Source organism: Aquila chrysaetos (assembly GCF_900496995.4).
Source record: "Aquila chrysaetos chrysaetos chromosome W unlocalized genomic scaffold, bAquChr1.4 W_unloc_1, whole genome shotgun sequence".
Lineage (NCBI taxonomy): Eukaryota > Metazoa > Chordata > Aves > Accipitriformes > Accipitridae > Aquila > Aquila chrysaetos.
Window position 1 is genome coordinate 1,292,147 of NW_024470321.1, and position 17,441 is coordinate 1,309,587.

Here is a 17,441-nt window from a genome sequence, read left to right on the forward strand (position 1 = left end):
GTTGAGGTGCCAAAGATACCTGGTGGTTATGGGATGGATGAAATTGGTATCTGACTTTAAGTCTGAAGAGTGAGTCACTGTTTATCTTACAGAGCCAAATGAATATAAATAGTAAGGAAGAAGTTTACAAACCAGCAGAAGTTCAGCTGTGCCATTTGAGGTGTTGCATGATCAGCCCCATTCACTCAGTCTGCAGTATTTGAAGTAAGGAAGGATGTCAGTATCTGAAAGGATGATTTGTGACCAAACACTTCTGGAACACAGACCATCTACTGAGATGCTGAAATATGGAAGTATCAGCCCTAACTTACATTTGCTTTGTTATATTGCATGTAGCTTTCAAGTAGGTGATGGATAAAAAGCCTCTGATGCTAGTGGTCGTCTTGGTACGAGGAAGGGTACTTCATGGTAATGCAGTAGTATGCAGAGAAACCTAAAGTTGGTATTTTTTCCCCATTGGGCAAGAGAAAGGAAAATGTGCCATCTCTACCAAGTGCAGGTGGAATAACCCACCTTCAGAAGTGCCAGAAGCACAGGAAATTCCCACTGCAAATTTCAAACTTCAGTCCTCAAAAACATTAAGCATTTTGGAACCTTCCCAACCAAAACAGCTCCTCTGACTGAAAACAAAGCACAGAAAGGTGCAGTATGTCCCAGTCCCCAAATGCAGTCTATCTGCCAGCCTGATCATGAGTCAGCACACACAAACTGCCACCCTGATCCAGAGCAGCTAAATACAATTTTGTTATTATTAATTACAGAGTAGAAAATAATTTGTATAATTACAAATTATACAAATCTCTCTAAATCATAGTTTAAATAGCCAAAAATTACATTACAAACTAAAGTGTAATTAAAGCACTATGCTACAGTGTTTATTTAAACCCAGTTTAGTTACTGCAGATTTTTCAGTCAGGTTCTCAGGCTCATACAAAAATGTAATTAGTCTCCAGTAATGACAGCATACTGCCTTTATTAATTAAACATCAATATTGCTGAATAAATGTAAATAAAATTTAGGCAGGAATTATTTAAAAGGACATGAGATAATGAGGCTGGGAATTATGTGAATATTAATGAGCTTTCAGCTCTGCTCTCTTATCCATAGCGCTTTGAAAGCACAGACTTCGAACTCCCAATATTTGCTCTGGGGTTTGACAGCACTACTGATCCTGTTTGCACTGGTATGAAGTAACTTATCTAGACTGCTTCTGTGGATCTACACGCTCAACATCCAAGTAGATTTTTTCACCAAGCACATAGGATACAGTTTCAGGAACTTCAAATTTGAACACTGGAAAAGTAAACAGCATATAGCAATGTCACTGATTTTTCTTAATTTAATGTAATTCACCTAATTTAATGAAAACCAAAGGATCTTAAAATCTTAAAATATACAGTAGCATTCTTGTAGGCAAATTTGTTTCTTCCAGTTGTTATGTGAAAGGAAATCAACGCAGCTCTTACTGAATGTATCACAATCATTTCAGAAATTTGACATCACCTACACATTGTAGGCCATAGCTTTTTTTAAATTCATGGCTCAGAAAGCAACTTTTACCCCTGGAACAATGCAGCTAGAGAGGTGAACATACTATGATATTATGAACATCCCCAAATTCTAGGGCACTCACTCTGGGTTTGGGGTGGGCAATGGCAACGAGTGAGGTATAATACATTCCCTAAGGACAGTATGAATGTGATTTCCCACACAGGTATATGGTGACTACCCTGGAATAATTATTAATACTGATGCAAAAAATATTATGTCCTGGTTTCAGCTGGGATAGAGTTAACTGTCTCCCTAGTAGCTGGTACAGTGCTATTTTTGAGTTAGGTATGAGAAGAACGTTGATAACACTGATGTTTTCAGTTGTTGCTAAGTAATGGTTAGTCTCAAGTCAAGGATTTTTCAGCTTCTCATGCCCAGCCAGCGAGAAAACTAGAGGGGCACAAGAAGTTGGGAGGGGACACAGCCAGGGCAGCTGACCCAAACTGGCCAATGGGGTATTCCATACCATGTGACATCACATCTAGTATATAAACTGGGGGCAGTGGGGTGGGGGGATCACCGCTCGGGGACTAACTGGGCATTGGTCGGCGGGTGGTGAGTAATTGCATTGTGCATCACTTGCATATTCCAATCCTTTTATTATTACTATTGTCATTTTATTTAGTGTTGCCATTATCATTATTAGTTTCTTCTTTTCTGTTCTATTAAACTGTTCTTATCTCAACCCATGAGTTTGGTTTTTTTTTTTTCTGATTCCCTCCCCCAGCCCACTGGGTGGGGGGGAAGTGAGTGAGCGGCTGTGTGGTGCTTAGTTGCTGGCTGGGGTTAAACCACGACAATGAGACTGGAGAGTTGCCTATTATAATGACAATAGGCTTCTCCATATTGCTTCAGATCAACTATTGACACCATAATACAAGCCTCTGAACAGCTCAGAAGTTGATTAAAGAACAAGTGTACTAGCGGTGATATTACAGAACAAGAGAAACTCTTGCTATCAGACTATTTACTTCAGGAGTCCAACAAACATCCATTTTTTGCCCCCAGTCCTATTCAACATCTGTATGCAAGCATCAAGGGAACTACTCAGCTGACATGGACTCAGGTGAATAACAGCTGTAAGAGCTCATATGTGCATACTCGCACTGTCAAGAAGGATCTCTTCTTGGATGAGTCCATTGCTTGTTGCAGTAAGGCCCATGTTCTAGGACCAAGAAGAAATGCTTGCCAGTACCTCTGGAATGAAGATGGTGGTCCATAACTTTGCTCCTCAGACTCAGCAGAACTCTCCATCTCCATCAGCTCATTGCAGCTGGAGCAATCTGGAAGGCTAGTTTGAGCCTTGGACTTCCACAGCAGCTCAGGATCATTGACCCTCATTATCTTCTGCTTCTAATGCAAAGTATACCTCTTCCCTCTAGTATTAACTAGCATAAACACACAGCAGTGTAAACATTTAATAAAATGAAGTACTATCAGATAAAAATAAAACAGGATAAGAAACAGATAACCAGTATTAGCTATGCCATTTAATACTCTTCTGGAAGGCGGTCAAGTACAGTGTGACAAGAGTTATGCAGTAACATGCACAGATAGCATGGCAACATGTACATGTCATATACATATTTTGAGGAAAATACTTAGGTAATATAAGTAGTTAGAAAATGATTGTTTTTGTCACATCGCCCTCTGAGGTGTCTTCTCATTAGAAAAATGGCATGTTGCAATTTTTAATTAAACAATACAATCATCAAGCTTTTGTGGCGAAACAGAGGCTTAAACCAATCTGAGGGATGCTTAGAATGTCAATTGTATTTATTACTGTATATTGGGTTTATGTGGCAAGGGTTTTTTTGGGGGGGGGGCTGCAGGGGTGACTTAAAGAAGACACCAGAAGCTGCCCCCATGTCAGACAGACCCAGTTTCAGCCAACTCCGAGACCGACCCGCTGCTGGACAAAGCTGAGCCAATCAGCAATGCTGGTGGCATCTCTGTGATAACCTATTTAAGAAAGGGTAAAAAAGGCTGCTCAGCAGATGTGAAAGGAGTGAGAAAAATGTGAGAGAAACAATCCTGCAGACACCAAGGTCAGTGAAAAAGGAGGAAGAGGAGGTGCTCCAGGCGCCAGAGCAGAGATTCCCCTGCAGCCAGTGGTGAAGACCATGGTGAAGCAGGTTGTCCCTCTGCAGCCCATGGAGGACCATGGTGGAGCAGATATCCACACTGCAGCCTGTGGAGGACCCCATGTTGTAGCAGGTGGATATGCCCTGAAGGAAGCTGTAGCCCATGGAGAGCCCACACAGGAGCAGGATCCTGGCAGGACCTGTGGCCTGTGGAGAGGAACCCACACAGGACCAGTCTGTTCCTGAAGGACTGTACCCCATGGAAAGGACCTATGTTGGAGAAGCTCATGGAGGACTGTTTCCTGTGGGTGGGACCCCACACTGGAGCAGGGGAAGAGAGTGAGGAGGAAGGAGCAGCAGAGACAACGTGTGATGAACTGACCGTAACCCCCATTCCCCGTCCCCCTGCGCCGCTCGAGGGGAGGAGGTAGAGAATTCGGGAGTGAAGTTGAGCCTGGGAAGAAGGGAGGGGTGGGGGGAAGGTGTTTTAAGGTTTGTTCTTATTTCTCATTATCCTACTCTAATTTTATTGGCAATAAATTACATTAATTTTCCTGAGTCGAGTCTGTTTTGCCCATGACGGTAATTGCTGAGTGATCTCTCCCTACCCTTATCTCGACCCACGAGCCTTTCATCGTATTTTTCTCCCCCTGTCCAACTGAGGAGGGGGAGTGATAGAGCGGCTTTGATGGGCACCTGGCATCCAGCCAAGGTCAAGCAACCACACACTGAAATGTTGCCATATTCTTTTGTGGGGTTTTTTTTGTTTGTTTTCTTTGTTTTTAAAAGAATCCAGATCTGTTATTAAAATCTGCAGTAGCTTTCAGCAAATCAAATGCTTCATGACCCATGCTGTGCATTCTGCAAGCGGAGTGTTTGAAGATGCCTTAGCTTGGGAGGAAGCCAGTTTAAAAAGCCTGTTCTGGTTTTTTTTTTTTTTCATCTTGGAGCATTCAACACTTGCCTCTCCTAAAAATAAGCTTAAAAATAGCACTCAAATAATATCTAAGTATGGCAGAGGCTGTTCAAAAAACATTCACTGGCAACTGCATCCTGGGTTTGTAGGTGGCCTGAAGACATTGGTTTATAAGGGAATTCTGTTGAGCTTGCATCTGTGAGCGCGCTACACGGCTGCTTTGCAATATAAGGAAATGTTAGCAAATTAATTGCCATCTGAGCTTAGTGTTCATTTGCTGTTTTGCTAAGATAATGTTTATGTCACCATTACAGTCATTTAAGTGTGTTTATAATTTGTTAAACATGATGGTGCTCTTGTTCTATGATTCTCCTACATGTCCTCAGCTCCATCCTGTAAACAATCTGACAGGACTTTGAGCAGCCTCGTACATTTTTGACTTAACACCAAACCCTTTGATGTAATATAAAACTTTTTTTCTAACTTTCCCTGTTTATTGAGACTGGCTCTGTGACAGCCTTGAGTTCAACATGAATGAATTCAGTGACAATCCACTAATAAGACTTAATGAAAAAAGGCTTTTCCCCATATCATCATATATACTGCAGAAGTTGGCTCCCTTGGTGAAACTTTGAGCACCATAGGCAGAAGGCCAGCAAGGAAAGCTTTGTATCTGGAAGTGTTACATATTTCCCAGTTATAAGAAAGGCTTAACAAAAGTGCCATCAATCCAACTTGAATAGGTAGTTATATTATTTCAAGAGCACAAGAGGCAACAAGTTAGGTGTCTAATAATCCCTGGGGAAACAGTCCCTGGGGAAAGTGAGCTGTCTGGCCCTGCCTATCAGCTGGTTGAGATATTCTGCTGGAAATATTAATGATACAGAGCCAATGCTCCTCAAGGTAGTAATGCCCTCCTTTTCCCTCAATGTGTGCACAAAGTCAGGCTCTTGCTAGGAAGCTTAAAAAAGACACATAAGAAAGGTTTAGATGATAGCCAAGTATGTAAATCTATCATTTTATACACAGGTCCCTTCTTCATTTGTGGTCCAATAACCTCAATTTCTTTTCACTTCTTAATCTCATATTTTTTATCTCCTCAGTCACAATAGATAATGGACAATGTCATGAACGATCACTGTGAATTAAACTAGAGGCTTGGTCCAAGGATTGATTAACTACAACAACTTTTTTTTTTTAATGACAGCCTGTATGAATCATAATATAAAATGGATTTCTGAGTTCTGGGTGAATGCATGCCATTTCTTCTCCTTATGTAAATAATGTGGTCTTAGTTTTGGTAAACCAGTTGACTGGAAACCATGGTATCTGTCCTTTGAAGTGAAATCAATTGCATGCTTATTTCAAGCCCTTGTTGGAACAAAGTACTTAAAATGGATGCTTAATTCCATCTCTGTTCAACAGTTTAAGAACATGCTGACTATATCTCTTTTAGAAAAAAAATCATATTTACCTCTGTCCTGGTTTCAGCTGGGATAGAGTTAATTTTCTTTCTAGTAGCTGGCATAGTGTTACGATTTGGATTTAATATAAGAATAATGTTGATAACACACTGATGTTTTCAGTTATTGCTAAGTAGTGTTTAGACTAAGTCAAGGATTTTTCAGCTTCTCATGCCCAGCCAGCAAGAAGGCTGGAGTGGCACAAGAAGTTGGGAGGGGACAGAGCCAGGACAGCTGACCCAAAGTGGCCAACGGGGTATTCCATACCATGTGACGTCATGCCTAGTACATAAACTGGGGGGGGGGGGGGGGGGGGGTTGGCCTGGGGGGCAGATCGCTGCTCAGGAACTAACTGGGCATCGGTCAGCGAGTGGTGAGCAATTGCATTGTGCATCACTTGTTTTGTATATTCCAATCCTTTTATTATTACTGCTGTCATTTTATTATTGTTATTATTATCATTATTAGTTTCTTCCTTTCTGTTCTGTTAAACTGTTCTTATCTCAACCCACGAGTTTTATCTTTTTTTTTCCCAATTCTCTCCCCCATCCCACTGGGTTGGGGGGAGAGTGAGTGAGTGGCTGCGTGGTGCTTAGTTACCAGCTGGGGTTAAACCACGACAACCTCAAGGAAGCTAGCAACCAAATATGATACTAGGTTCTTTTTTTTTTTTCAAGGTGGGGAGTGTTTATTTGCTTTCAGTTTGTAACCTGCTTTCAGGGAAGGTTTCTTGCCAAAAAAGATTTGGGTTGCCACAGAGAAGGGTATTCTAAAAATTACAAATAATACATAGGAGAGCAAATAAAGGAAAGAAAACTTTGCGTCTAAAAAATGTACTGGGCTTCTGAGGGAGGGAGTCAAATTGGAAAAAAATATTCAGACCATCAACTGTTTAAGGGTTAAATAAAAGCATTGTTATTGAATTATAAAGACTTACATGATTATAAAAATCTGTACAACTTGAAGTTTTTAAATGCAAATAGTAGAAATAGTGGTTTTTCTCAATATTCATCTTTCGGTGTGTCTGTTTGCTGATGTTTAACAGTGAATTTGACATAATGGTAAGTAGTTCAAACAATCTATATTGCTGGAAGCTTTCCCTCACAAACTATTGATTTTCCTACCCCATCTGCAGCATTCTCAGAAACACTTCTCATTCTGTTTACCAATCTGTACAGCTAGAATGCATGGTTTCACACTGTCTAATGGAATTAAGCAGACCTTGGAAGGCAATTTACTGGAAAACATGATGTATTTATTTGTAGTTCAGCTTAACAGGGAGAAAAACCTTGCTAATTTAGCATAAAACCACAAGGAGTTTTTATTTTGAGAATCTCCCATTTTGTTTGGGGAGAGGCATTGGTGTTACCAAGCAAGGACCATATCCTGAAAGAAGATAGACAAGCTCAGACTACCTTCACTGCAGATGCCTGAAGTTGGTGGAGACCATCTCCCGCTTCTTCATGAACAGTCAGAATGAGTGGTGAGCCTCAGAAGGTCAAGGTGTGAAATGGCTCCATACAGGGGAGAATGCGGGATGGATGTCCTACTCATGATAGCTAAATTCTTAAGTGGTGGGGAAGGAATCATCCTGGGAGACCTGAGAAATTCCACAGAGAGGGCAAGCTCTGCCATGGGAATGGGAAACCTCTTAACTCATTTGAGGAGCACATTAGGAACTCTCCACCAAAGACAAGTGCCACGACTTTTTATGTCTTGACTGTTATTGCAAAATACTAGAAGTATAAATATAAGCAGAGTGTAAAGTGTGAATCTAAAGAAGAAATGCCATTTCCACTAAATGCAGTTGTGCCATGGATGAGTTCCAAGTGAGATCTGGATGGAAGAGATATTACTTCTGTCACTTTACTGGTGGACCTTTTTAGAGAGTGGGCAGGGTTCTTGTGGAGGCCTAGCTTCTTCCACACCTACCAGGCTGGATATTCATAAAGTGTTGTAATAAATGTACACTGCTACCTTACTCTTTAGTTATGAGCAGATTGTAATCTCACTCTGATGGAACATTTTCTGTTGCAGGTCTGCTTTTTTTTTTCATCCATCTGTGGTGGGTTGACCTTGGCTAGTGTTAAAGAATTTTTCAAACGTGGGTTTCTCTAGGTTTGCTTTATTAACAACTCAGAGTTGGGCCACCACCGCAGTGAATGGCAACCTTCCAAAAATTTCCTAATCTTATATACCTTTTTACCACCTATTGTCCCAGTCTAAAGTCTTTGTAATTTTCTAGTTGATCTCGGTTCCCATGTCGTTATCATTTATCAATTTATCTCATCAATTCTCGTGTGTCGGTTCTTCTAAAGTTAGTGGTCGTAGGCAGAAGGTCTTGGGTCACCATGATCACTTATCTTCTTACACATCAAAGATTACCTTTGAATTTCTGAAAATCATTCATGCTATTCTATTAATTTATCTTGTTCTAAAGTTAATCACTTACTCCCATGTCTTAGGTCTAAGATGTATGATCCTTCTTCTATTGATTCAGCTTGACTGGGTTTCAAGCCAGCCATGGAGGGGGAGACACATAGGCTTAATAAGCAGCTTATGCATATTGTTTTATAAGCACCTGCATTCTATTAATCATATCTAAACCAATTTCTAATCATTAGTTATATGTCTAATATGAATAGTCTTAGAAACAATAAGGCTTAAGGCCTAGTTCCTTTTACAGCTAGCCACCAGGTGCCCAACAAACCACTCTATAGACACCAAAATTCATGGCCTGTAAAGAAATACTCTCTAAGACTCGTTTTGGAGTTTTAGAAAGCAGGCGTTCTTTATTGCAGCGCTGGATGCACAGGGGATAATTCCACCTAGCGTGCATACCACAGCTTCAGCACAAACAGGTTATATGGAGTAACTAATTACATATTAATCAGATTAGTATACATATACATAAAAATTATTGTAACTGATTATCATAGTACTGCCTACATCCGGTCATGCGCAATGGTCCTTCATTTGAGTCGAAGGGCTGCTTTTGTGACCACCGACCCGTTTGAAATTCTGTTGGCTGCCCTTGAAGTCTTTGTTCTTCATCCTTATTCTTTGATCTTGGAGCTTAACATGTTTTCAGTCACATACAGTCAGTTTCGATATTATTCTTATCTAATGTACAGGAACATCCAGTCATAAGAGCAAAGAACTGTAAAACTTATGAGTAGCTACCTCTACTAGTTAATTGCTTGGCTACACCTTTGTCTATTGTTTCAATCATAGTGTTAATATAAGATTTCTAATAATTATTTACCAAATCTCACTTTTACAGTCATCTAGCAGCAAACCAGTTTCCATGGCTGGTACAAAATATTAAAACCATCAAAATATTTAGACATACCATACAGAAATGTAAGGACATATGCTATCAATTCCCCCCTTTCTGTTTGAGGCTACTAATTCTTTTAGTAGTCTCACCTGAATACAGATCGTGTCACAGTTCGTTTCAGACACCAAAAGCGACACAGATTATAACAGTGATGATAACTATCACAATTATATTTTGCAAAAGCCCAACTAACCATCCAGTCAGAGAAAATCCAAAGTTTTGAAATATTTTGTTTAGCCAAGAACTTTCTATGCCTGACCTTAATTCTCTACTACTTTGAGCTACATGTTTTATTCCGTCTATCTGATGGTTTAGATCATCTGTCACATTTGGTATGTGGATACAACATGAATCATTCGAAAGTCCAATGTACCCACATACTCCATGTTCTTTTAATAGTAGTAAGTCTAAAGCTAATCGATTTTGCAATGCCATTTTACTAGTAGCTTGTACTTGTACATTGAGGTCATTTAGCCCACTTTGAGTAGTGTTAGCTAATGTTTCTACTTGGAGTGAAAGATTGTGAAGAGTCAACCTGTTTTGAAGAGCTGTTAACTGTGGTAAAAATATAGATTCTAATACCCATCCTATTTTAGTTCCAGTACTTGGCGATGATTGCCAAGAATCATCTTCTCGCTTTACCCAGTTCCACCACTGAGGCCGCAAGGGAGATTTCTTCCAGAGAGGGCATAGAGTTAACAAACCTAAAGTCCATTGTTTACTTTTGTCTTTCATGGGAAGGTGAGTGAACCACGTACCATCACTACTCACCCAAACAGTTAACCCTAAACTTTCCCCCTGTCCTTTAATACAGTCAATCCCAGGCCAAATTTTCCTTCCATTATTAAGAGGGGACCAAGTATCATTTAAAATATTGCTTTAATTTCTACAAGCACATCCCCATCTTAGAGCTTTAGCTACTGGATAAAGTCTTTGAATTTCTGGGTCAGAGGAATTACAAGTATAAACCTTCATACAGTTCTATTTAGGATGTGTGATTTTCTCTGTGTAATCCAATCTAAATTTCCATAGATAGCCCTGGCTCTGGGTGGATCTAACAAGGACCCTATAACCCCAGTAAATTCTAAACACCATTCTATATTTTGAATATGATCCCAAGTTCCTTTTTGCACTTGTTTCCATGGTTTGGGCAATTGGCAGCCCCAAGGGAGTGTTTGTACAAGTTTCTCCTGAAGGACGATAAATTAATTCTTTTGCCCACAAGGTGGATGGTTTGGTAATGTTACAATTCAAAATGCTATAATTCCTTTTTTCAAAATTTAAAGAATAATTGCCTTCTAAATCTGTCCAATGTAATTTACTAAAATGATTCTCATTGTCCCACATCTTTTCCCAAGTTTTGGTTAAATTCAATGTCAATACTCCCCATGGAATTGGATTTTCGGCTGACTTTGGAATCGGAAGGCAGGCTGTTATTGAGGTTAAATTTTGTACCTTTGCAAAACCTTGAATCAATTGCAAAACTAGATTATCTTTTATCAAAATCACAGGGACAACTAGTATTAAGATTAGTAGCTCTAACAATAATTGCTTAATTTTGTTTATCTTATACTACAGATTCTTTTATCATGACAATCCGTGATTCTGCTTCTGTAATTTTACATCTACTATTACTATCACTCCCCCTCCATCAACAACACAGAGGGAGAAAAAACCAAAAATGACAAAAAGCTCATGGGTAGAGATAAGGACAGGGAGATCACTTGCCCATTACTGTCACCAGCAAAACAGACTTGACTTGGGGAAATTAATTTCATTTATTACCAATTAAACAGAGTAGCGTAATGAGAAATGAGAAAGAAATGAAAAAGGTGACAAATAAGCTCAAAAGGTGTTGTTCCACGTGTAGTATTGGACAAAGATGTTTAAAGTTATATGAGCAAGAACGAGAGGATGATACTGAAATGATAATTGGACCCCGAAGGGCCCCATCTAGAGCTGTTCCCAGAAATAGCGATGAAAGAGAGCCCATGAGTAGTCCTGTCGCAGGGCGAACGAGCTAAACAGAGCAAAGTTGTTCAAGCTCCTCTTCGTCAGGCGCTTGGGACTGAGGGTGTGGCAACTATTAAAGTACCCTTTTCTATTGTGGATTTAAATAATTGGAAAGTAGCAGCGGGGAGCTATTGAGAAAACCCTGATCAAACAGCCCACGCTTTTGAAACGATTCAGACTCAGGATCCTGATTGGAAAGACATACAAATAATAATGGATGTACTTTTTGATAGTGCAGAAAGAGATATGATCCGGAGGGCTGCTAGAACCCAGGTAGAAGCACAAGTGGCTTCTGGAGTATTACAGGGAACAGTGGAACAAAATTTTCCATCTGCTGATCCCAGATGTGATCCTAACAATTTGGCTCAGAGAAGACTGTTAGATCAATATAAAAAATGGGTTCTATTCGGAATTGGAACTGCTATGCCTAAGGCAATTAACATGTCTAAATTATATGAAATTAAACAAGATAGAAAAGAGTCCCCCACTGAATTTCTAAGTAAGTAGATTAAAAAATGCTGCTAGGAAATATACTAATCTGGATCCTGAGTCTGAAGAAGGAAAAGCTCAATTGCCTCCTTTATTTATAGGACAATCCTCTGATGATATCAGAAGAAAATTACAAAAATTACAAGGAGCAGATTCTCGAGACTGGGGAAAATTATTAGAAGTTGCTTGGGTGGCATATAGAAATAGAGATGAATTACAGAGTAAAATGAATGCAAGGTTAGTGGCTGCTCTAGAAGTAGGAGCTGGCATGGGACGAGGCAGAGGAGTTATCCCCCGAGGAAGGGGATGTGGTCGAGGAATGGGACGAGGGAGAGGAACTGGATTGGGCTCGCCAGTGAGATCAAATCAGCCCCTGGGACCAAATCAGTGTGCATACTGTAAACAAGAAGGACACTGGAAAGGGGAATGCCCCTTAAGACCTACAAGGTCACAAGTGATCCTAATTCCGACCACGCAACCTCAGCAAGTTCCCCCTTTCTTGGGAAAGTTGAGTGAAAGTATTTGACGGGGACCGGAGGGGAGTCTCCCAGCAGAACCTCTGGTTGCAGCTAATCTGGGAGAACAGAAAATTGAATTTTTAGTTGACGCTGGAGCCACCTTTTCAGTTTTAAATACCTTAGAGGGGGAGTTAAGTTCTGAGGAAATTAGTGGTGTTGGTGCGACAGGTGAACGAGAGACTAGACCCTTCTTTAAACCTTTGGCAATTAAATTAGGAAAGCAATGGGTCACTCATCAGTTTCTATATTTGCCAAATTCTCCTAAACCCCTGTTAGGGAGAGACCCACTTGAGAAATTGGAGGCAGAAATTAAATTTAAAAATGGAGAGATTAAAATTCTAATACCAGAAACTAAACATATCGAAGCAGTGGCTTTGTTGTTACAGGACGGTTACCGAAAGCAGAAGATCATACCAGTCGAAGTAGATAATGCTGTAATTCCAGTCGTCTGGGCTGGGGAAGTTCCTAGTAAATCCAAAAGAGCAGAGCCTGTGAGAATTGATTTAAAGCCAGGATCGAGTCCGGTAAGAATTAAACAATACCCCCTAAAACTGGAAAGTCGGAGAGGGTTAGTACCAATAATACAAAAAATTCTAAAATATAAATTGTTAATAGAATGCGAATCCAAATAAAACACCCCAATATTGCCTGTTAAAAAAGGCTAATAGAAAAGATTACAGGTTGGTTCAAGACCTCAGAGCAATAAATCAAATAGTACAAGATATTCATCCGGTAGTAGCAAACCCTTATACTTTGTTAACAACCCTAACAGAGAAACAAGAGTGGTTCACAGTGTTAGACTTAAAAGATGCCTTTTTCTGTATTCCTTTGGATCCCAATAGTCAAGAGCTTTTTGCTTTTGAATGGGAAAATCCTGAGACTGGGAGGAAAACACAATATACATGGACAGTCTTGCCTCAAGGCTTTAAGAACAGCCCTACCATTTTTGGAAGTCAATTGGCACGAGAACTAGAGATTTGGAAGAAAGAAAATAATCAAGGCATCTTGTTGCAATATGTGGATGATCTGTTAATTGCAGCTGAGCCGGAAGAACAATGCACAAAGTTAACTATTAGCCTTTTGAACTTTTCGGGAATCAGTGGATATCGAGTGTCAAAAGAAAAAGCCCAAATAACCCAGAGAGAAGTAACTTATTTGGGTTTTGAAATCCTGAAAGGACAGAGACAATTAGGAACTGAGAGAAAGGAGGCAATTTGTCATCTCCCTGAACCTAAGACTCTAAAAGAGTTGCGAGCATTTCTGGGAATGGTCGGGTGGTGTCGCCTGTGGATTGCAAATTATGGCTTGCTGGTCCGACCTTTATACGAGCAGCTCAAAACCTCAAACAACGGATTTATAGATTGGACTGATGCCGGAAAAGCTGCTTTCAAAGAACTAAAACAGGCTCTAATGGGGGCACCAGCCCTAGGCCTGCCAGATCTCACAAAGACATTTGAACTCTTTACTCATGAAAGAAAAGGTATAGCTCTGGGTGTCCTGGTCCAATATCTGGGACCAAGTCAGCTATGTACCGACGGAAGCAGTTTCATCTGTGAAGAAAAGCGTTTATCAAGATATACAACAACTACTACTGAGAAGGCAATTGAATCACGAGCTTTGCCTTCGAATGTATCTGCCCGAAAGGCTGAATTGATAGCTCTTACTCGAGCACTGGAACTAAGTCAAGGAAAGCGAGTCAACATTTGGACAGACTCAAAGCATGCTTTTGGAGTAGTACACGCACATGGAGCGATATGGAAAAAAAGAGGACTGTTATCTGCACAAGGAACCACCATTCAGCATGCAGAACAAATACTGAAATTGTTAGAAGCCATTCAAAAGCCAACAGCAGTCGTGATAATACACTGTAAAACACATCAGTCAGGTAGGACTGTCCCTGAAACAGGTAACCGATTGGCTGATAGAGCTGCGAAAGAGGCTGCAGAAAAAGGCATCCTAGCACTAGTTCTAGAGAAAAGTGTAAATTTACCTGAAGATGCTCCAAATTATAACGAAAAAGATGAAGAATTAATTATTAAATTGCAGGCTAATAAAAACGAAACAGGATGGGCTGTAACACCAACAGGCCAAACAATAGTCCCACCTGCAATAATGAGAGAAATTGCCCGGGCTGAACATAACAAAGTACATTGGGGAACAGAAAACCTTGTTAAGCATTACAAAAGTGTATTTTGAGTAGAGATATGACAAAGATTATTCAAACAATTACAACTGGATGTGAAATTTGTATACGCAATAATCCCCAAACCAGTAATAAAATCGTTTTTTGAATTACTAAACAAGGAAATTCTCCAGGAGAATATTGGCAAATTGATTTTACAGAATTGCCCCGAAAAGAAGGATATTGATATATCCTAATTCTAGTTGATACCTTTACTGGGTGGCCTGAGGTTTTCCCTTGTCGCACCAACAAAGCAAGAGAAGTAGTTAAAATCTTTCTCAAAGAGATAATACCAAGATTTGGGGTCCCCGTAGGAATGTCATCTGACAATGGCCCTCATTTTATAGCAAAGATTGTAAGACAGTTGAGCAAGGTATTGTCTATAGATTGGGACTATCACACCCCATATAGACCACAAGCAAGTGGGAAAGTAGAAAGAATGAACTACACTCTCAAGCAACAGCTGAGTAAAATTTGTCAGGAAACCTCACTTACATGGGTTAAAGCATTCCCCATGGCTCTATTAAGAATCAGAGTAGAGCCAAAAAGGGAAAGGAAATTTAAGTCCTTATGAAATGTAATATAGAAAACCATATCAAGGGTCCTATGTTCCAAATACCTTGAGCGCTTTTGGGGATATGACTTTAAAGGGTGTTATGATTTCTTTAGGAAACTCTTTTCAAGAACTTTGTCAGTATGTCTCCACAGCTGGACCCTTAGAATTGGACACAGCAGCCCATCCCTTCCAACCAGGAGATTGGGTATATGTAAAATCGTGGACTTCAGAACCACTAGCTGAGAAGTGGAAAGGACCGTATCAAGTCATTTTAACAACATATACAGCAGTAAAGGTCTGGGGAAAAGGACCTTGGCTTCACTATTCAAGAATAAAGAAAGCACCAACAGGGAATTGGAAGTCTCAAGAAACTGGTCCTTTGAAATTAAAAATCTATAAATGAGTTCCATGCTATGTACCTGGGAGAACAATTGTGTAAAGCTTATAAAATTGGAATTGCTATTAGGAATATTGTCAGGGGCAGTAATCCTTTTGTGTGTTATAGGTTTTAAATATTTTCTTTTAAGTTGTTCTAAACATAAGATAAATAATAGCAGATGTAAAATTACAAAGGCAGAATCACGAATTGACATGATAAGAGAATCTGTAGTATAAGATAAACAAAATTAAGCAATTATTGTCTGAATTACTAATCCTGATATTAGTTGTCCATGTCATTTTGATAAAAGACAATCTAGTTTTGCAATTGATTCAAGGTTTTGCGAAGGTACAAAATTTAACCTCAATAACGGCCTGCCTTCTGATTCCAAAGTGTATTGGCTTTGTGTGGCAAGGTTTTGGTAGCGGGGGGGGTGTTACAGGGGTGGCTTCTGTAAGAAGCTGCTGGAAGCTTCCCCTGTGTTCGAGAGAGAGCCAATACCAGCCGGCTCTAAGACGGACCCGCCGCCGGCCAAGACCGAGCCAATCAGCGATAGTGGTAACGCCTCTGTGATAACATTTTTAAGAAGGAAAAAGTTGGGACAGGCAGAAAACGGCAGCTGGAGAGAGGAGTGAGAACATGTAAGAGAAACAACCCTGCAGACACCAAGGTCAGTGAAGAAGGAGGGGGAGGAGATGCTCCAGGCGCCGGAGCAGAGATTCCCCTGCAGCCTGTGGTGAAGACCATGGTGAGGCAGGCTGTCCCCCTGCAGTCCATGGAGGTCCACGGTGGAGCAGATATCCACCTGTAGCCCGTGGAGGACCCCACGCCGGAGCAGGTGGGTTCCCGAAGGAGGCTGTGACCCCGTGGTAACCCCGCGCTGGAGCAGGCTCCTGGCAGGACCTGCGGATCTGTGGAGAGAGGAGCCCACGCTAGAGCAGGTTTTCTGGCAGGACTTGTGACCCCGTGGGGGACCCACGCTGGAGCAGTGTGCTCCTGAAGCACTGCACACCGTGGAAAGGACCCATGCTGGAGCAGTTCGTGAAGAACTGCAGCCCGTGGGAAGGACCCACGTTGGAGAAGTTCGTGGAGGACTGCCTCCCGTGGGTGGGACCCCACGCTGGAGCAGGGGAAGAGTGTGATGAGTCCTCCCCCTGAGGAAGATGAAGCGGCAGAAAATAACGTGTGATGAACTGACCGTAAACCCCATTCCCTGTCCCCCTGCGCAGCTGGGGGGGTTGGTAGAGAATCCGGGAGTAAAGTTGTGCCCGGGAAGAAGGGAGGGGTGGAGGGAAGGTGTTCTGAGATTTGGTTTTATTTCTCATTACTCTGCTCTGGTTGATTTGTAATAAAGTGAGTTAATTTTCCCCAAGCTGAGTCTGTTTTGCCCATGACGGTAATTGGTGAGTGATCTCTCCTGTCCTTATCTCGACCCACAAGCTCTTTGTTATATTTTCTCTCCCCTGTCCAGCTGAGGAGGGGGAGTGATAGAACGGCTTTGGTGGGCACCTGGCAACCAGCCAGGGTCAACCCATCACACAAAGTCAGCTGAAAATCCAGTTCCATGGGGAATATTGACATTGAATTTAACCAAAACTTGGGAAAAGATGTGGGACAATGAGAATCAGTTTAGCAGATTAAATTGGACGGATTTGGATGGCAATTATTCTTTAAACTTTGAAAGGAGGAATTATAGCATTTTGAATTGTAACATTACCAAACCATCCACCTTGTGGGCAAAAGAATTAATTTATCGTCCTTCAGGAGAAACTTGTACAAACACTCCCTTGGGGCTGCCAATTGCCAAAACCATGGAGAAAAGTGCAGAGAGGAACTTGGGATCATATTCAAAATATAGAATGGTGTTTGGAATTTACTGGAGTTACAGGACCCTTATTAGATCCACCCAGAACCAGAACTATTTATGGGAATTTGGATTGGACTAGAGA

The 17,441-nt window shown here is 40.9% G+C and overlaps 1 long non-coding RNA gene across 1 annotated transcript; it reads right to left on the reverse strand.

The window, feature by feature from the left end:
• Positions 1-15,793: 15,793 nt before the first annotated feature.
• Positions 15,794-17,181, reverse strand: LOC121232890. The gene is made up of 3 exons (XR_005931746.1): positions 17,033-17,181; positions 16,698-16,705; positions 15,794-15,873 (listed from the first exon to the last, which is right to left on the reverse strand). It is a non-coding gene; the product is annotated as an uncharacterized LOC121232890 (long non-coding RNA).
• Between the last annotated feature and the right edge of the window lie 260 nt (positions 17,182-17,441).